We start from the raw sequence: 21824 nt of genomic DNA, 5'->3' as shown, positions 1-21824 counted from the left end.
CACCCACACACCACCTCACATGCTGCACATATTACTTCTGTGAATATCTTGCACACAACTTCCACGTCCCCCATCTGCTCCAATTCATATTTACCCAATCGTTTCTCCACTTGTCTCTTATATTCTGCCTTTTTCTCATCCTCGTGTGTGTGTGTGTGTGTGTGTGTGTGTGTGTGTGTGTGTGTATATCTATCTATCTATCTATCTATCTATCTATCTATCTATCTATATATATATATATATATATATATATATATATATATATATTCTGATTCTGGGGAAAAGGCCGATCCTCTAAATTCCACTCTCCACACCGCAAACTCCCACTCTTCCCCATCCTTTGCTCCCACTCCCACTCCACACTTCTCACCCATCAACACTCACATAGCATCCATACCCTCCTCCCCTGGTCCACTTACACTGCTCCCCTCACCTACTATTCGCACATCACTACTTTCCCCCTCCCATACTCCCACTCCATCCTCTCCCCCCACCCACACTTTCTCTTCATACCCTCTTCTAATCCCGCTCTCACTCCACCCTTTGCCCTACTCTCACCTCACTCCCTCCCATCCACTCCCTTTCCTCACCCTCACTTCCAATCCATCCTTCACTTCCTCCTCCTCCAACTCCACTCCCTCCCCCACCCACATCCCCTGCCCACATCTCCAGTCCACTCCTCCTTCATCCACATCACCGCTGCATCACCTCTTCCAGGTTTACTCTCACTCTAATTCTTTACCACAACTTATTCGTTCGTAGAAATGAAATAGGAACCAGGACTGTATAATTGATGGCTGCTTGTTGTGGGCTTGAGGGAAGATTAGACAACAAAAAACTGAACGCCTGCTTTACTGACCTTCTTGTAGTCGATAGGTATTAATTTAAATCTTTTCTTCTTGTTCTGGGCTCACTGTCATTATATTTATTCACCAGATCGAAAGTTATGTGGTGCTTGAGAAGGAGGCCTTTAAGTGCTGGTACGGATATAATTGGGTAGCTGCTCTGTCAGGTTATACAAACGTCCCTCCTAACCACCGAATGGAGGATAGCGGGCTACAGGAAAAGGGCAACTTCAGCCTTCAGTCCGCCGGGTTCGCAGGCTGATGAGTACCAGAATTATTTGATGGGTTCATTCGCTGGTTATGCAAACGTCTCTCAACTACCTCCTTATCTACCGAAAGGACGAGAGTGGACTGCAGAAGAGCATCTTTAGTCTGCAGTCGACCATGTTCCGTTCAGATAAGCCTGAGGATCTAACTATCAATGTTTGTAGCGAAGGTCTGTGCTCTCTCTCTCTCTCTCTCTCTCTCTCTCTCTCTCTCAAACACACGCACAAAATAATATGGTAATGTGCTTTCCGCTGTATGTAAACGGCTTTCGAACTTTCCCATTAGAAATTAAAATTAAAATTTGTTGGATGCAAATGTACTCAGTGTTCCCTAATTTTCTTTTTTTCTTATTTCTTTTGCATATATCATCCACTTACACATTCATATGTATTCTAAACACATAAACACAAATCATACACAGACACTCAGGTATACGGTTATACATAATTATACACCATTTATCAGTAACATCATAATCATCTCTCTCTCTCTCTCTCTCTCTCTCTCTCTCTCTCTCTCTCTCTCTCTCTCTCTCTCTCTCTCTCTCTCTCTCTCTCTCTCTCTCTCGCTAACTGGCTGCTCGGTTTATTAGTTCCAATCGTCAAGCCGGCTCAGACCCCCGCTCCCCCCCACATACACACATCCTATGCTCGTGTAAACTCCAATACAACATATACGGGAAAACACTGTCAGGTAGCTTAACACTTTAATGTGCATGAAAATGGACTTAAAAACACAGTAAGGAATATTGTGGTAGAAAGAAATATGTTCTACAAAGAAAGATAAAAGGAATGATAATATAGCACACACACACTCACACACACACACACACACAAATATTATATATATATATATATATATATATATATATATATATATATATATATATATATATATATATATATATATATAGGGCATGGTGGCTCAGTGGTAGAGTGCCGAACTCAGATCCAAGAGTTGTGAGTTCGCTCAGCGTTCGGGTAAGCTGCCCTGCCGGGAAAGGTAGCGCTCTCCTGTCACCTAACTGGTTGTAGCAGCCGTAGTTCAGTGGGTTAGAGCGCTCTGACCGAAGGGTCGAAGGTTCGAATCCACCCAAGGGTCACTGGCAGACATCAAGAATGGTAACCGGTAATAAAGTGCAACATACTCCAAAATCAGAGTCCTCTACCCAGGGGTAACGCCTTAATTAATTAACCCTTACCGAAAAAAAAAGGGACACGGCGTAAAACTCAAATACACACACACACACACACACACACACACATATATATATATATATATATATATATATATATATATATATATATATATATATATATATATATATATATATATATATATATATATATATATATATATATATATATGCGAGTGGATGGTGAGCTGAGTGAGTTCTTTGATCTCAATGTGGGACTGAAACAGGGGTGTGTAATGTCTCCATGGCTGTTTAATATATATATGGATGGGGTTGTAAAGGAGGTACAAGGTAGGGCAGTGGATGTGGGGGTGGCCCTAATGAATGAGGGTGAGATTTGGAAGCTTCCGGTGTTGCTGTTTGCTGATGATGCAGTATTGTTGAGTGAAGATGAATGGGAGTTGCAAGGTTTGGTGAATGAATTTGGGACAGTGTGTAGGAGGAGGAATGTGAAAGTTAATGTAAACAAAAGTAAAGTTATGGTGTTTGAGAGGAATGAAGTCACAGAGTGTGCAGTGAGGTTGGATGGTGAGGATATGGAGAATGTGAGTGCATTCAAGTACTTGGGTAGTGTGATGAGTAAGGATGGAACTTTGGGGGATGAAGTACGTGAAAGGGTACAGCAGGGAAGAAAGGTTGTTGGTACACTGAAAGCAGTGATGAGAAATAGGGAGGTGAGTATGGAAGTTAAGAAGTCACTGCATGATGGTATTGTGATCCCTACCCTGACGTATGGAAGCGAGGCGTGGACATTGCAAGAGGGGAACAAGTCAAGAGTGAGAGCAGTGGAAATGAGTTACTTGAGAGGAGCATGTGGAGTGACGTGGAGGGACAGGTTGACGAATGAAGAAGTGAAGGAACGTTGTGGGGTAGATGTGGATGTGGTTGAAAAGATTAGGAGAAATACACTGAGGTGGTTTGGACATGTGGAGAGAATGGAGAATGAAAGACTGACTATGAGGGTGTATGTAGGTGAGGTGGAGGGAGGGAGAGGGAGGGGTAGACCGAGGATGAGGTGGAGGGATGGAGTTGAGAGGTATATGAGGGAGTGGGGGTGAGTTGGGGGGAGGGAGTCAAATGGTGGGTGACAGAGTGACTTGGAGGCGTTTTGTCTGCTGCCACCCTTTGTGGGATTAGGGCGTCGGGCTATATATATATATATATATATATATATATATATATATATATATATATATATATATATATATATATATATATATATATATATATATATATATATATATATATATATATATATATATATATATATATATATATATATATATATATATATATATATATATATATATATATATATATATATATATATATATATATATATATATATATATATATATATATATATATATATATATATATATATATATATATATATATATATATATATATATATATATATATATATATATATATATATATATATATATATATATATATATATATATATAATGTGTGTGTGTGTGTGTGTATACACATATATAGATAGATAGATAGCTATAAACAGACAGATAGACTGACAGGTTGATAGATAGACATATGACTTTACTTACCGTACTTATTTATATTCTTATAGCAACGTACTGGGAGTGATGAATAACAGGCATGTATAAATCAACCAGTTATGCAATACTAGCCTGAAATACACTCAATATAATTCTATAAATCACCTGTCATGAAGAATGTCAATAAGCAGATCATTAAGGAGCCAATTAAGGGCAGTCGAGTCCATGGGGTTCTCGTTAGACGGTGTTGTGACGTTCATTAAACTTCCTTCAATCTTATTTTACCCTCAAACCTCCAAATGCCTCAAAGCGGTCAATAATATCTTTCCACATAGGGAGTGATTTTACTGTGCTCTCAAAACTTGAGTGTTGCAGAGACGACTTTTGCGAGGAGCAAAGCTAATATTGTTGCCTTGTTACATTATTACATATAAAATCCATACAACCAATGGCACGTAAAATAGCAGACACTGTAAAGGATGAAAAGGGTTGTGGGAAGTACAGAAGGAGGCAGGGTAGACACTGGTAACGCCGACTGAGAAGTTCCCGCAACACAAGTGAACTGGGTTATGTGGGCTACTCTGTACAGACAAATAAAAAAGTCTGTTCACTTCCCCTGCCTCATTTTCACCGGTGGAGTTGTAGAGGTTTGAATAAAACGTAAAGGTCAATGGTACAGTTTATTTCCTACAGGTGGGTGAAAATATGCACATAAGTCTACTTCATCGCATTCAGGCATCTATGAATTCACCGATGAAAATAGAGGCTGAACAGGTGGACGAACTTTAGTATTTCACAGTACATCGTTATGATTCGGGATACTCAGAGAAGTAAGTGTCAGGACTCTACAATATCATAATACAATACATGATAGCTACTAACAGACATAGTCTAGAGGTTAAGTGAAAGTCATATGCTAGAGGCCAAAGGAAATGTGTTGGCAAAATTCCCTCTCGGGAATGCCAGGCAGCAAGGTGTGACCAGAAGGTACCCTACACACATACACACACACAAGTTTCTACATTTGACAACAGTGTAGCCCATGTGACGGAAGTTCTCATATACGGAAGGAAAGAGGAGAAGAGGTCACGAGTTAGGAGGCTGGTGGAAAAAGACTCGAGAGAGAAGCACGGTGGTGTTAAAAAAAGGGTCAGGCTCACGAAATTAACTTAGTGTAAATTTTAAGATATCCCCTTGAAGAAGATAAAACTACAATCAACCCCAGACTCATCTTTATCTTCTCCTGTCACTGACTACAAGTGAACTAAGGTTATCTTCTACAGATTAAATCACTGTCCACTACAGTTCAGCTACATCTAGGATATAATCAATTACAAGTCTGATATATTATTTTGGTGGCCGCTAACATACGAACCACGCCTACGAGTTTACGAGTCTACGAGCCTAAGAGTCTACGAGCCTACGAGATTACGAGCCTACGAGATTACGAGCCTACGAGATTACGAGCCTACGGTTCTCCGAGTCTACGAGCCTACGAGTCTACGAGTTTACGAGCCTACAAGTCTACGAGTTTATGAGCTTACGAATCTATGACGTCACGAGTCTACGAGTCTACGAGCCTACGAGCCTACGAGTCTACGAGTGCACAGTTGAGTCTACATTATCAAGACTGAAAAACACACAATACTACAATTTGAGCCACATGACGCAGTGGTTCGACAATATATTGTTACAATCAATATTCTAATTTCTATGACGAACCAACGAACTATAAGTATCAACGATTACTACGGAGCAAGCAAACAGAGAGCGAGAAGACTCACAACCCACAACCACAGCAACCCCCACCTGACCCCATCCTTCTTTCCAACCACCCTCCATCTCCAACATCACCACGCTGATGTTGGGGTGCACAGGTCAAATTACGACGCAGCAGCTTTCAGAGCCCTCACTCACCACTTATCTTACCCATCGTTACTCACTTAAACATTACTCATTGTTACTCAATTACTCACCACAGCTACCGGAGTGAGAAGTCGACTTTGTGCGGTGCTAAGCGTTTACTGAGAAGCTGCGACTACCACCGCAACACGTCAATCAACCCGTGTCTGACAACTCTATCATCACCCGCACCACCACTAACACCATTCCCACCACGGTAAAAATCAGTGAGTTACATAGTTACTTCATTTATACATACACAATGATAGACAGAGTGACAGACAAAACATTTTGCACAAACATATAAAACGTGCTTTATAGTTACAACTTACGTACTGTACATATACCTACTTCAATTATCTACATAACTCAGTCACTAAGTAATTGCACCAACAATAACAATTATATACTGTATATATTCATTCATTTACTATAGCATTCATTTATTGCCAATGATTGTTACCACGTGTATCCATTTGGCACATATATAACATACGTGTTTCAAGAGCAGAAGTAATCAACAATCCATCTGCAAAATGATAAATAAAATATACAATCACATTAACCCAGTGAGCGATTAACAGAACTGTAATAAACTTTTATTAATTAAAGCTATCTAGTGGACCAGACAAATTAAATTACAAGGAAAACCTGGAAAAGAAAAGAAAAGAAAAAAAAAAAAGGCCAACACGAATGACGTTAAGCAAGAATGAACATCCTCTTTCACACAATCGTCATGACAAAGATTTCCACATAGTGCTGACACATACATTGTCCACCAGAGGTACAAACGAACAACAAGTGGCTGTATATAGTTAATGTTGTATATATATATATATATATATATATATATATATATATATATATATATATATATATATATATATATATATATATATATATATATATATATATATATATATATATATATACAAAATATGGGGTTGCATAATATCATTTTAAATAATAACTGTGTAACATAACTAAGCTTTAAAAAGAGTCCCAAGGATTAACCAGCCCTAGCATGTATTCAATATGGACGGTGGGTGTTAGTGCCGAAGTGGTGACATGTACAGGTTTATGATTATGTAGGAGGACTACTGGGCCTTGGGAGCAGGCTGTGAAGCCTATGCCCAGAGTCGAAGCACATTAAAAAAAAAAAAAAAAAAAAATACGCTGCCTTGGACACCACCGATAAGAGAACACAAGCGATGGAAAACAAACTAGAGAAAATCAGTACATACAAAAATAAATTAAGATCGCATAACAAACTAACAAAAATAGGTGCAACTGTTGCCACAAATGCCACAGTACAGCATAAACTCATTCTATAAGTGAAACAACGACCAAAGTTATTGTTTTCCACGAGCCAGTGGTAATGCACATCATCACTATCATCGACTGCAGCATGACTGGATTAGCTAATTGATATATATATATATATTTCTTTTTTTCGGTAGGAAACGATGAGAGGACTCATAATATATACAGTACTGTGTACTGTTACTACAGCAAGTGTTATAGATTACTGATTCATAATACAACTGACTGCTGCAATTGTGTTACTACTGTGTAATTATAATTATGCATGTGCACACATTTATGTCGCAACTTACAATGTAACATACAGTGCAATTGTACAATATTACTACAGTTACTACAATTACCTACAGTAGTACAGCAGTCACTACAATACTGCTACAGTTACTACAATTAACTACGAACGATAGCATTACAGCAACAATGTTGCTACAATTATGTACCTACAAACGATAGCAATTCTGCAATTATGTTACTACAATTATGTAACTACAAACGCTAATACTGCTGCAGTTAGGTAACAATTACAATAATACTTCAATTTAAAATACAATTATGTAGCAATTACAATACAATTATGCATAATACAATACAATTATATAACAATACAATTATGTAACAATTACAATATTAATTTAAAATACAATTATGTTTTAATTGCAATATTACTACAATTAAATAATACAATTATGTAACAATTACTTTCATACGATGTAATTACAGTGTTCCTACAGTTCTGTATTACCAGAATCATCATCCAAGTTAAGTGTAATATTAGGCATTACTATATGCATAACACCATGTAATGTAATGACCTAACAGTATTAACATTGCATAAACAAATGCGTATGTCTGTTATACATACACATTTGTGCACAATGTACTACAATGTGCTCCAATATTTATACTACAGCGTTGAGTACACCGCTTCCCGTCCGATCAGCGAAGTTAAGCAACGTTGGGTCTGGTTAGTACTTGGTTGGGTGACCGCCTGGGAACACCAGATGCTGTTGGCATCCCTACGTGTCAAGTGGGGTTGGTGGAGGATTAGTGCCCCTCCCTGTAAAACAATTAACTCTAAGCCCTTGGCCACCCCGTTTGGGATACATGGCGTCTGGCAATGAATGAATGATGTTATACAATATTCTGTGTTCAGTTTTACTACAATGTATTGTTTCTACAGTATTATTATGTCTGTACAATATTGCCATGAATATTATATATCTACAATAATATAATGAATACTATGTATTAATAGGCTGGCATTAGTTGCTACATGCTGCCATAGGTTAGCCAGCAGGGCGTGACCGAGCAATGTCAGGACTCTGCAATATCAGAATACAATACATAATAGCTACTCATAGACATATGTAGTCTAGAGGTTAAGTGATAGGTCATATGCTAGAGGCCAAAGGAAATGTGTTGGCAAAATTCTCTCTCAGGAATGCCAGGCAGGTGTGACCGTAAGCTATCATACAGTACACGCATACACACACACAGGCTTCTAGAACATTCGACAACAGTGTAGCCCACGTGACGGAAGTTCTCATATACGGAAGGAAAGAGGAGAAGAGGTCAGAAGGAGTTAGGAGGCTGGAGGAAAGACTCGAGAGAGAAGCACGGTGGTGTTAAAAAGGGGTCAGGCTCACGAAGTTAACTTAGTGTAAATTTTGAGATATCCCCTTGAAGAAAATAAAACTACAATCAACCCCAGACTCATCTTTATCTTCTCCTGTCACTGACTACAAGTGAACTGAGGTTATCTTTTACAGATCTACTCACGATTAACTACAGCTCGGCTACGACTACGATGTAATCAATTACAGAGCTAATATATTATTTTATTGGCCAGCGATAATAACGAACCGACTACATTCAAGCCACGCCTAACGAGTTTATACGCAGCAGACTACTTAATTACAGCAGACTAATCAATTACAAGTCTGATTAAGCTGCTGTACTCCTCACCCCCTAAATACAATGACGTGATTTTGATTCTTTTCTCGTTACTTCATGACGATTTTATAGAGCGTAACGTAAATACCAAGGTCCTTGGGAAATCCGGGGTGGTTCGTAAACAGCGCTCCACTACAACCGCACCTGATGATATGTATTGGGGGAACGACTTAGTCTGCTGGCGTGGGCGTGGGTGTGATGGTGGGAGTAGAATATGAATGAATGATGCAGGATAGACAATGATAACGGTGACTGGGTGGAAGAGGAGCATTATAATTAAGGACCACCCTGTCTCTGCCAATGAAGTAGATAATGATGGCTCTATCTAACCACCCCAGCTCCACATGTCGTTTCTAAGCTGAATAAAATCGTTTGTTAGCAGCAAGAAAATGGAAAAGAGCGTCCTGCGACTGAAAGGGTTTACACTTTCAATAAGGCAACGTATTTTATTTCAACCAGGCTAACACCAGACTACATATATTTTTTTCGTTTCTCTTTTCTTTTTTTAGGAAAGATATTTAGTATTGAAGAGGTTAATGTAGGCTACAGTATATCTAACCACCTCCACTTCGACAATATCGCCAAACTTCAATAGTAAAGTCTAACAAAAGCAAGAATAATATAGAAAATTAATGAAAGCTATATCTAACACCTCCAGTTCAAAAAGTATATCCTAAACTGAATTAGATAGTCTGGATATAATAGGAAATTAACAACGATGACATACAGCTAGGAGCAAAAGTTTGGCCGACAATCCAGTACCAGCACTGTGGCCTGCCTTCCATATTTCTCAAACCTTTCCAAACGACAGACAATAGCCTTCCTTCTCATACTTTTACTGTGTGTCTGATATTGCTAACACAAAAAAGGAGTTCATGTAGCACCTTCCACTGCCTTACCCAGCAGAGAAGTGTCGGCGAACTTTTGCTCATGGCTGTACCTGGAGTGAAGTAGATTCTATTTTTAATGAGTGGTATCAGAATAGGGTGCGAAAGAGTAAACATCTCTCTCTCTCTCTCTCTCTCTCTCTCTGGGACGCAACTTAATCACATCTATAAATAGAAAGCATTCAGGGAACGCATACCTCCAACAATGCCAATAAAATGTATTATTTGCTACCATACGAATACTTTTACTATCTCACAAAATCAGTCAATTGAACTGTCTTAGTCTAATCTGCTACACAGTTTCAGGGAGCACATACTTCCCGACTACGCCAATAAAAACATGATTTATTTATATAATCTTTTTTTTTTCTTTTTTTGCTATCCGCCTAAAAATCAAACCAACTCTTCCTTGGCCCACTACCCACCTTTCAGCCAAATTTCACTGAAATTCACTAACGATTTTTTAGACATCTTGTACACAAACAGGCAAACTGAGAAACAGGCGCGCATGAACACACTCTCCACCCATTGTCGTTGGCTTAGGTAGTTTCAAGTGTCCATAAATGACCGTCAAAGGTTAGCAACTTGCTGACACCTTCCCGGTCTCAGCGTATGTGACAGAGAAGCATTCGGGAGCAGAATGCTAATCCCCCACCGGAATATGCTGTTGGTCAAGTTACAAGAGCGGCCCGCCCCAGAGGGTGCCGGGGAACGCCATCTTCGGTAAGGGAGCTGGGGGCGGCAGCCCCTCCACGGGATGCGGGATGATTTTGACCATATCTTGATACCTTGAAGGTTTCATGTTGATAGCTCAAGACGTTCATGAGATATAACGGTGCTAAAGGAGGGCGATAAAAACTAGTTAACCTTTGGCAGCCATTTTGGTGACCTTGGCCTTGACGCAGAGTCCCCATTTTCAAACTCGGCCAGGATTTTGGCCATATCTTGATATCTTGAAGGTTTCATGTTGATAGCTCAAGCCGTTCATGAGATATAATGGGAACACACACACACACACACACACACACACACACACACACACACACACACACACACACAGAGGCTGGTAAAGACATAATGTCTCCGCCTTGGTAACAAGCACAGCAAGACTCTGCAGACCCACTCCACAGCAGAAGGCTATGAAACCTGAACAGAAAAAATTAATAATACTTACAGGCAGCCTTAAAGCGTGCTCTGTAATGCACCCAATATCTATGACAATGGTTTTTATTAGAACCTATTACTCCGCCTAGAGAAATGGTCCATCTTACCCACTCCCAGCGAGGTGTGGAGGAGGGAAAATAAGACCCTAAGGGCGCTTCCATACGTGTGCTCGAAAAAGTGCTGGCAAAATGTAAGCAACACAGTAACGAACACACTGCAAACATGTTGGGAACAGCAGCGTCCAGATCATGTTGGCAACATCATGATGAAGTCTCAGCTGCCTGGAATGGACACACTTATCCCATCGCCCCTGCTGCCAGTGTTCGTAGCTGTACTGATACATGTTTGCATACATCTGTCCCAATACTGCTACATACATGTATCCAAACATGTCGCCAGTTGTGTTGCCAACATATGTTCGAGGACCAGTGTGGACGCGCCTTAAGGGTAAAAGAGGCTTATAACACTGATATTCCACGTCTGTCAGCATGTAAACACAAGTGAAAATAACGACCATTATTTTTCGCCTATTGCCGCGCAGTGTGTGTGTGTGTGTGTGTGTGTGTGTGTGTGTGTGTGTGTGTGTGTGTGTGTGTGTGTGTGTGTAATCCCGTCCTCTTTTTGTATCAAAACGAACCACACAATGCAGGTCTGGGGAGCACCTTCACGTGGTGGCACATACTGTAGTAAGTGAGCTGCTCTTCTGATCGGTTATATAAACGTTCCTCTGTCTCTTCCTGTCCCGAAAGAAGGATAGTGGATCGCTGAGGAAGGGCTGTTTCAGCCTGCAGTCCACTGGGTTCACGCTTCCGATGAACCTAGGGATACAACTATTATACGAGGGAAGTCGGTGTTGTATTGTAGCACTTCCAGCCCGTAAATGGAAGAACCCGAGTTCGATTCTCATGGTAGTCAGGCTCTTGGACAAAGGTCGTTTTCCACTTCTCCCACTTCTTTATAGTTAGGAACCTTGCTGTAACACTGACTATTGTGGATATCTTGAGGATTTATTATTACTGTTATTATTATTATTATTATTATTATTATTAGCAGTAGTAGTAGTAGTAGTAGTAGTAGTAGCAGTGTAGTGGTTGCAACCCCAGGCTCATCTGAAACGCAAATCGGGAAGAATGCAGGCTTAAAATGACCCTCTCTTGCAGTCCACCATCCCCCGTTCAGAGGGACAGGGAGAAAACTGAGGGACGTTTGTATAACCAGGAAGCCGACCTGTTATATCGGTGCCACCATTTGAAGGCGTCCCTCTTCAGCACCAGCAAAAGAAGAATGAGGATTAATAAACATCGGTTGCCTGTTTTCATGATAATCTTACAGGTGATAGATATGAGGAACTGGTTCTCTTTGGCAGTACAGCCTTCGTAGCACCATTTGATTAGCGAATTATTTTGCGTTTTGCTCATTAATATGCCTTTTTATGTTATCTGTGCGTTCCTGGGATCTTTGCTTCAGTTATGTACACTCCGTCAAACAAGTATGGCGCAGTAGGGGTTCTGCGGTATCCTAACTGATCAATAATCCACGAGACGTCCCAAAATATTTAATCTACAGGGTGGCCCATATATAACGCTCCTCTTTCACTCCGGGCGATTTTTTGTGATGTGGGAACGGTTTGGTCAACGTTAGCAATGTTCATCCTGTATTATTTATTTTTCCTCTACCCTCACAGCCAAACCCACGTCCACACCAGCAGACTGAGCCTTCCCCCAACACCTAAGATCCCTCGGAATGGGTATCTAGTGGAGCGCTATTTTTGGACCACTGTGTTTTCACTTGAATATTCACTAAATGGCAATACTCCCATGGATTCAGTTGCAAATATTACTATAGTTTTCCCGCCTTAACTTGACCCAGACGTCAGTCTTTTTGTATCTTACGTCACGCAGCTCAGCAGTAGAGAAAAAAGACTATGCTTTGGCTCTACACCCTTTCCATAGCACTTTCTCGTGACTGGCACATATGCTTGTGTCACTATTTTGTTATAGCTCAACATTCAAGATGGATTGTCAGTTTTAGGTCGTTAGAATAGCAGTAGCAGTAACGGTAATAATAATATTAGTAGTAGTGGTAGTAGTATGGTAGTGGTAGTAGTAATAATAGTTGTAGTAGTAATAGTATTAGAGTGGTAGTAGTAGTAGTAGTAGTAGTAGTAGTGGTAGTAGTAGTAGTAGTAATAGTAGTAGTAGTAGTAGTAGTAGTAGTAGTAGTAGTAGTTGTTGTTGTTGTTGTTGTTGTTGTTGTTGTTGTTGCCCAAGATTCATCTGAAAAGTGAATCCAGTGGACTGCAGACTGAAACTGTATTCTCTTGCAGTCCATCATCTTCATTTTGGGGGATAAAGGTTTGAATAACCAGGCGTTAGAGTCATCCAGTTAAATCCGTGCCACCGCATGAAGGCGTTCCTCTCTTGCACCCAGGCTAGTGTAAAACGAGCACAGTAAATAGTACACAAAGCTGGGATATTGTCTGTGTAGGAGCAGCGGGCATTTTGCGGTGCCCCTGGTTTCTGGCGTCAAATTGCTTCACGGAAAATTGTGTACTGACAGTTATCTGATCGACTATATAAAAGGATTTTGTACAGGTTGACCCGTGAATAGTACTCCACTAGAAACTCACGTTGCAGTATCTTGTGTGTTGCAGGAAGGCTCAGTCGGCTAGTGTAGGTTTGGTTGTGGTAGTGGGAGAAGGAAATGAATAAATGATGCAGGGTAGATTGTGGTAGTTTCAATCATCTGAACGTGATTTCAGTAGGCTGTACGTTGAAGCTGCCCTCCCTCTCCTCCTTCAGTTTATCCTCCTTCTTTCGCGGGTAAGGACAGAAATTAGGGACGTTTGTATAACCAAACACCTCCAGCGTTCATTAGTTGAGCTGTTACCACATGAAGACGCTCCTCTCCAGCACCACAAAAGGATATAAAAGATATAAAGGTCATTCATAAACGACCTTCTGAGCTATACATCTAATCCCATCCATGTGTACGCTGATGACTCCACTCTTCATCTTTCCATCCGCTTCTCTCAGCGTCCATCTCTGCAGTTATTTGAACAACACGGGATGAGGCAATGAAGCACCTAATTTTTTACTTGGCTCATATCTCTGATTAGGGTAAAACTGGCTTTGTTGTCTTAGTGCATCAAAAACTTGGGTCCTACATTTTTAGACCAGCCAAAATTTTCCTCACGAGTGTTCTTTAATATTCAGCAATTGCTAAACCAAGCCTGCACCTCCTCTGAACATACTTTGAGTTTCATTCTCTCGGGATTTTCACGGAGAGATCATATTACCTTTCTTGCAAAGTTTGCCTCCAAGAGATTAGGTGTGAACACCGATTCCGTGTCTGCTTTACCCCAGCACAGCTCTTGACATTATACAGGGGTCTTATTCACCCCTGAGTGGAGTATAACTCTCGTATGTGGCAGTACTCCCGAGGTGGATGGAAAGCTGATGACAGGGAGTGCTGGAGCTCCCGTTTCATCAGCCCTCAGGAGTAGTTCCTGACCATCCCCCTTTGCTGAACTTTTTCAGTGTCTCAGTTACACAGAGAGTAGGCCAGCATGCTCTCCAGTACAAATTTCTCTAACTATCTTCACCAAACTACATGCACAGTACACACTACACTTCCTATTCAAAATTCACCAAAAATGGCGTCGATTCATCAAGCCTTGGAGTCCCCAGGGGTGGGGACCATAAATGCCCCCGCCATCTGCCCCTCTCCCGGTGACGACTCGAGGTGCCTGGAACCACTGTCTGACTCTCTTCTTCTTCATTTCTGCAACATTTGCGGCCTTTCATCTAACTTTCGCTCTGTTGAGCACCACCTCTCCTCCTCTAAACCTCACCTTCTATTTCTAACGGAGACTCAGCCGTCTGAGGCAACTGACAGCAAACCCTTTTCTGTATCCTCCTACTTTATACTCATTTCAAAGCCAAAGGTGGCTGTTGTGTATACATACGCAACGACTTATCTTGCTCTCGTGTTCCTGAACTTGATTCTTCTGAATTCTCCACACTCTGGCTTCGGCTTTCCTGTCATTCTCTGACTAAATATATCTGTGCTGTTTACTTATCCCCTAATTCTACTGACTATCAAAAATTCTTCGACTATCTTACTTCTACGATGGAACACATTCTGTCCATTTCTCCTTTCTCTGAATCTCCATTCTTGGAGATTTCAATGTTCACCACAACCTTTGGCTCTCCTCTCCTTTCACGGATCCACCTGGTGAACAAGCCTACATCTTTTCTATCCTTAATGACCTAGAGCAGCTTGTACAGCACCCTACCCGTATCCCTGACCGCCTTGGAGAGAGCTCCAACATACTTGACCTCTTCCTCACAACTAATCATTCTGCTTACTCTGTTAATCTTTTCTCTCCGTTAGGCTCCTCCGATCACAACCTTATTACCTTAACCTGTCCTATCACTCCGGTACGGCCTGTGGACCCTCCAGGGAAACGTCGTCTGTGGCATTTTGGAGCCGCGGACTGGGAGGCCCTCAGGCAGTACTTCTTTGATTTTCCCTGGAATGATTATTGCTTCCATGGCCGTGAGCCATCTGAGTGTGCCTTGCGCATTACGGAGGTTATTCTCTCGGGCATGGAAGCATACATTCCTTTCTCATATCCTTTGACTAACGCAAGAAAGCCTGGGTTTAATCACGCATGTTCTAATGCTGTCCGCAACAAGGAGAAGGCCTACAAAAGGTACCGGAGCCAACCCACCCCTGAATCACATCATCTTTACGTTTCTGCCCGGAATCGTGCTAAGTCTGTTCTTCGCTCTACTAAAAATAATTTCATCCATACTAAATGCTCTCAACTCTCCAACTCGAATTCTTCCTGCTCCTTCTGGCACCTTGCCAAAAATCTTTCTAACAACTTTACCTCATCATCCTTCCCTCCTCTTTTCTACTCTGATGGTTCTGTAGCTATTTCTTCTACTGATAAAGCAGATCTCTTCGCACAGACTTTCTCCTCCAATTCCACCTTAGATGATTCCGGTGCTGTTCCTCCATCACTTCCCCCCTCTGACTTCCTCATGGCTGACATTAAAATTTCTTCATTGGATGTATTTTCTGCCATCACTGGCCTCAGTACTAACAAGGCATATGGGCCTGATGGGGTCCCTCCTGTTGTTCTCAAGAACTGTGCTTCTGTGCTTACACCCTGCCTAGGCAAACTCTTTCGCCTTTGTCTGTCAACGTGTACCTTTCCTTCTTGCTGGAAGTTTGCTCTCATTCAGCCAGTCCCAAAGAAGGGTGACCACTCCCAACCCTCCAACTATCGTCCAATTGCTTTAACGTCCTGTATTTCAAAAGTTTTCGAGTCAATTCTTAATAGAAAAATTTTAAGGCATCTTTCCTATCACAACCTTCTTTCCGATCGTCAGTATGGGTTCCGTCAGGGACGCTCCACTGGCGATCTTCTCACCTACCTTTCAGACTCCTGGTCATCCTCCTTTCGGGACTTTGGCGAAAGCTTTGCCATTGCACTTGACATCTCAAAGGCTTTCGATCGAGTCTGGCATAAATCTTTAATTTCCAAACTGCCCTCCTACGGTTTCTATCCTTCTATCTGTGCCTTCATCGCTAGCTTCCTTTCTGGTCGTTCTATAGCCGCTGTTGTAGACGGCCATCGTTCTTCTCCTAGATCTATCAACAGTGGTGTTCCTCAGGGCTCTGTCCTATCACCAACTCTCTTCCTTTTATTCATCAATGATCTTCTAAGCTGTACATCTAACTCTATCCACTCATACGCTGATGACTCCACCCTTCACCTTTCCATTCGGTTCCCGCAACGCCCATCACAGAAGTTACTTCAACAAACAAGGGATGAGGCTATGGCACACCTAATGTCTGACTTGGCTCGTATCTCTGACTGGGGTAAAAATAATATGGTTGTCTTTAATGCATCTAAGACTCAGTTCTTACACCTACCAACCCGACAAAATCTTCCACAGGTATACCCACTAATGTTTAATAATATTCAGCTTAATCCTGCATCATCCTTGAACATGCTTGGGGTTTCATTTACTCGGGACTTATCTTGGAAAGATCATATTACATCTCTTGTAAAATCTGCTTCCAAGAGATTGGGTGTGCTAAGCCGACTCCGCTCTTTCTTTACCCCTGCACAATTGTTGACTCTATACAGGGGTTTTATCTGCCCCTGTGTGGAGTACAACTCTCATGTGTGGGGAGGCTCCCCACATACAGCTCTTCTCAATAGGGTGGAGTCAAAGGCTTTTCGTCTCATTAACTCTCCTCCTCTTACTGACTCCCTTCAACCTCTGTCTCTTCGCCGCACTGTTGCATCTTTATCTCTTTTCTATCGCTACTTTAATGGTCACTGCTCCTCTGAACTGTCTGCATGCATTCCTCCACCTCTACGACGGGCGCGTAGCACCCATCTGGCAGCAAACTCTCATCCCTTTTCCGTCCAACTCTCTAATGCAAGAGTTAACCGTTACTCCCAGTCTTTCATTTATGCAACAGGTCAGCTCTGGAACTGTCTCCCTCTGTCTGTATTTCCTGCTGCCTATGATCTCCAGTCTTTCAAACGCAGTGTGTCCAGGCATCTCAAAATGATCGGATCTTGAATTTGGCTCTCTCTTGTATTTTGTTTTTCTCTTGGAGGGAACTGTTACTGCGGGCTCATGGCCTTTGGTTCCTTCTTCCTCGCATTAAAAAAAAAAAAACTCTTCTCAACAGGGTGGAGTCAAAAGCTTTTCTTCTCATTAACTCTTCTCCCCTTGCTGATTCCCATCAACCTCTCTCTCTTCGACGACATGTTGCATTTTTCTCTCTTTTCCACTGCTACTTCAATGGTCACTACCCTTCTGAACTCTCTACTTGCATTTCTCCTTCATTACTGCGGGCGTGTAGCACCCGCCTGACAGGAAACGCTCACCCCATTTCTGCCCAACTTTCTAATGCAAGAGTTTACGGATAATCTGAGTCCTTCATGCATGGAACTGGTTAGCTCTGGAGCTGTCTTCTTCTGTCTGTATTTCCTTCAGCCTATGATCTACAGTCTTTTAGGCGCAAAATGTCCAGACTTCTCAGAATGAGTGGATCTTGAATTTGGCACTTTTTTAATTTTCCCCATTGAAGGAAACAAATTTGAAGGCTTCTATCTTCTGGTTCCTTCTTCAGTGCATAGAAAGGCTGTAGTAGTAGTAGAGGTAGTAGTAGTAGTAGTAGTAGTGGTAGTAGTAGTAGTAGTAGTAGTAGTGGTAGTAGTAGTAGTAGTAGTAGTAGTGGTAGTAGTAGTAGTAGTAGTAGCACCAGCAGCGGCAGCAGTAGTGTTAGCAGTAGTAATAGTAGTAGTAGTAGTAATAGTAGTAGTTGTAGTGGTAGTAGAAGTAGTAGTAGTAGTAGTGGTGGTGGTGGTAGTAGTAGTAGTAGTAGTAGTGGTAGTGGTGGTAGTAGTAGTAGTAGTAGTAGTAGCACAAACAGCGGCAGCAGTAGTGTTAGCAGTGGTAATAGTAGTAGTAGTAGTCATAGTAGTAGTTGTAGTGGTAGTTGTAGTGGTAGTAATAGTAGTAGTAGTAGTAGTAGTAGTAGAGGTAGTAGTAGTAGTAGTAGTAGCACCAACAGCGGCAGCAGTAGTGTTAGAAGTGGTAATAGTAGTAGTAGTAGTAGTAGTTGTAGTAGTCGTAGTAGTAGTAGTGGTGGCAGTAGTAGTAGTAGTGGTAGTAGTAGTAGTAGTAGTAGTAGTAGTAGTAGTAGTAGCACCAACAGCGGCAGCAGTAGTGTTAGCAGTGGTAATAGTAGTAGTAGTAGTAGTAGTCATAGTAGTAGTTGTAGTGGTAGTAATAGTAGTAGTAGTAGTAGTAGTAGTAGTTGTTGTTGTTGTTGTTGTTGTTGTTGTTGTTGTAGCTGTTGTTGTTGTTGTTGTTGTTGTTGTTGTTGTTGTTGTTGGGGTCCAGGTTCATTTGTAACGTGCACCGAGTGGAGTACAGTCTGAAGCTGCCTTTCTCCGACAGGGAAGGGTATGAGAGATGAGTGTATACGGAGGCAGTGAAACCTCCCGATTATGTAGGTGCCGCCACGGGAAGGAGTAAAGGTGTAAACTACCACATAGCTCATTGAGGAAGAGATGCTACCAATCTCCCTACGCCATCTAGAATACTTCCCTTCATTCTAAGCCTATGCCAGCAATGAGAATACGATCGTTTGAGACCTGAGTCAGAAATAAGGGAGAGTCAAACTGGATTGTTAATGATTAGGAGAGTGAGAAGACGCAGTACTGAAAGATAGATAGATATGCGGATATATGGATAGATAGACTGATGCATAGACAGATAGATAGATAGAAAAATGCATTGATAAGCAGATAAACAAATATAGATAGACAAGTAGATATATAGAGACAGACAGACAGACACACACACAGAGACATGCACAACCAAGTAAGTCGGTTAATGATACAGCTTCAATAAATGTACGAAAGCAGTGCAAATGAGGTGATGTGGATGAGAGCTGGAACTAAGGCCTGGGACTTTAAAGTTTACTGAATCCCTTAAGATGAGATAGAAGATATGAAGACGAAACAGAAGAATGGAAGACGAGACAGAAGATAGGAGGACGAGATAAAAGATATGAGGACGAGACAGATAAGAAGAGACAGAAGGCAGGAGGACGAGATAGAAGACAATAGGTCGAGACAAAAGATAGGCGGACGAGATAGAGGATAGAAGGACGAGACATGATCTAAGGACGAAACAAAAGATAAGCAGACGAGCTAGAAGATATGAGGACGAGACCGAAGGTAAAAAGATGAGATGGAAGATAGGAGGACGAGATAGAAGATAGGGGGACGAAGCAGAAGACAGGAGGACGAGGTAAAAAATAAGAGAACGACACAGAAGATAGGAGATAGGGTGAAGATAAGGGTAACTGGGTCCACAATGATCTGGATGAAGAAGATAAAGGCAACATCCACTCCAAGTACTTGCTGGGGCAGGGGGGTGCGGGCGGGAATTTTGCATGCCTGTCGATTGCACGAGAGTCAGTAAGGCACAGGATCGACTTCTGGTGTCCATAGAATACGTCTCCCCAGTAGTCAGTTTCTATACAGGTCCCCAATTAGCCTAAACTGCAAGGTGAACGAGGGTGGAGAGGAAACAAACCGAATCCGCCAGTCTCACCACTCCTCCCCCCCTCCTCCTCCTCCTCCTCCTCCTCCTCTTTCTTCTTCATCAGCTCAGTCTAACCATGCAATGTCCGCACATATTACTCCAATTGTCTCTCAATCCATCACCCTGTCCTTCATTGTCCCGTCAAGGGCGTTTCGGTCCGGGGCTAGTCTCTCTCTCTCTCTCTCATCAAGATTTTATCATAATCTCCATATTCTTAATGATGTTAGCAATTAATAGATATGATTAATTCACTCTTATTTTCCAAGAGAGATAAACTTCAACATTCATAGGCTGCTTTTAACAGTAGGTAGGTATGTTGGGAAATTATTGGTCAACAGACAGAAAATTGATTGCATTATTTAGCACTGCAACATTAATAACCAATTATTTTTTACTGATTTCTCGACAATTCTATTCATCAAAAAATGTATGTCACGTACTGAAGGGTTTATCAATGGCTATATCTAACCCAGCTGATTCTATATTCTCTTGGGGAGGCGATGACTGAATCGGTAGAGATGTGGTTTGCAGTCCTAATGGACTCAAGTTCGAATCTCTGCTGGGGCGGGGAACAGTTTATGGATCTAAATTTTGTAAAAAACAGACTTTATTGATCTACCAGAGGCCCTTCCGACATGTGAAAATACTCCCGCTAATACCAATACACCAGTCCTGTATGAGATAGCCCTACTGTAGCATGAATTCAGTATGGACGGTGGGTTTTAACGCCGAAGTTGTGACATGTGGAGGTGTATGGTATGTAGCAGGACTACTGGGTCTTGGGAACAGGCTGTGAAGCCTATGCCCAGAGCCGGACACATAGCACAAAAGAAAAAAAAAAAAAACTGACTAAAAGCGAGAACATAATAAATTTCGTTCTCAGCCTGAATGGGTTAATGGACATGAGACAGCAGTGACATGGCTCAGAGATCTATAATAAGACCTATGCGGTTTACAGTATTCAAACTGCCCGGGTTTTTAATAATTTTGTAGGTAAAATCACAAAATGATAACATGATTGGCAATGAAGACCTACCTGAGAGGGACAAACTAGGTCTACAACGGAAGGTCAAGAAAGTTGTTGAATGTTGGCCGGAAAGGCGTATGTCAGCTAATGCAATCAGTCTCAGCATATCCTAATAGCAACATCCAGACGTGAAATTATGAAGGAGCAAGTCCAACACACTCCTTGTACTGAATACCTTAGGACGAAATTTTCAATTGGAAATTTTCACAACAATGGGTTAAAGTATAAACAACGATGGAATTCGTGAACATCAATTTTTCCTTTCAAAAAGAAAGAAAAAAGAAAAAAGAAAAAATATGACAACACTATAGAAAGACCTGGCCAACTTTGTCCTGAATATGTTTTACCGTTCTATAACTTCTAGTTATACAAAAATATTAATTAGCTCGAGTCAGTGCAGCGAAAGGTTATGAAACGAATGTGCTCTCTTTAGCAAATTATATGAGGGATCACTGAAATTACTTGGTTTGTTCTTCTTGATCATGTACAAGCTCAGAAACAAAGAAAAATATGCAGTAGCATATCAAAGGGATTCATCAACATAGTGGTGCTGGAGAGGAATTCCTTCGCATGGTGGCGCCGA

The 21824-nt window shown here is 41.4% G+C and overlaps 1 pseudogene; it reads left to right on the top strand.

Annotated features, from left to right (window-relative positions):
* The first annotated feature begins 7946 nt into the window (after positions 1–7946).
* Positions 7947–8068, top strand: LOC145402880 (5S ribosomal RNA; annotated as a pseudogene).
* Positions 8069–21824: the final 13756 nt, after the last annotated feature.

This window comes from Coenobita brevimanus, chromosome 6 (genome assembly GCF_032717465.1).
Source record: "Coenobita brevimanus isolate Jiangsu-jjx chromosome 6, ASM3271746v2, whole genome shotgun sequence".
Classification (NCBI taxonomy): Eukaryota; Metazoa; Arthropoda; class Malacostraca; order Decapoda; family Coenobitidae; genus Coenobita; species Coenobita brevimanus.
The sequence above is the reverse complement of the archived record's forward strand: the minus strand, read 5'-3'. Positions and strand labels throughout refer to the sequence as shown.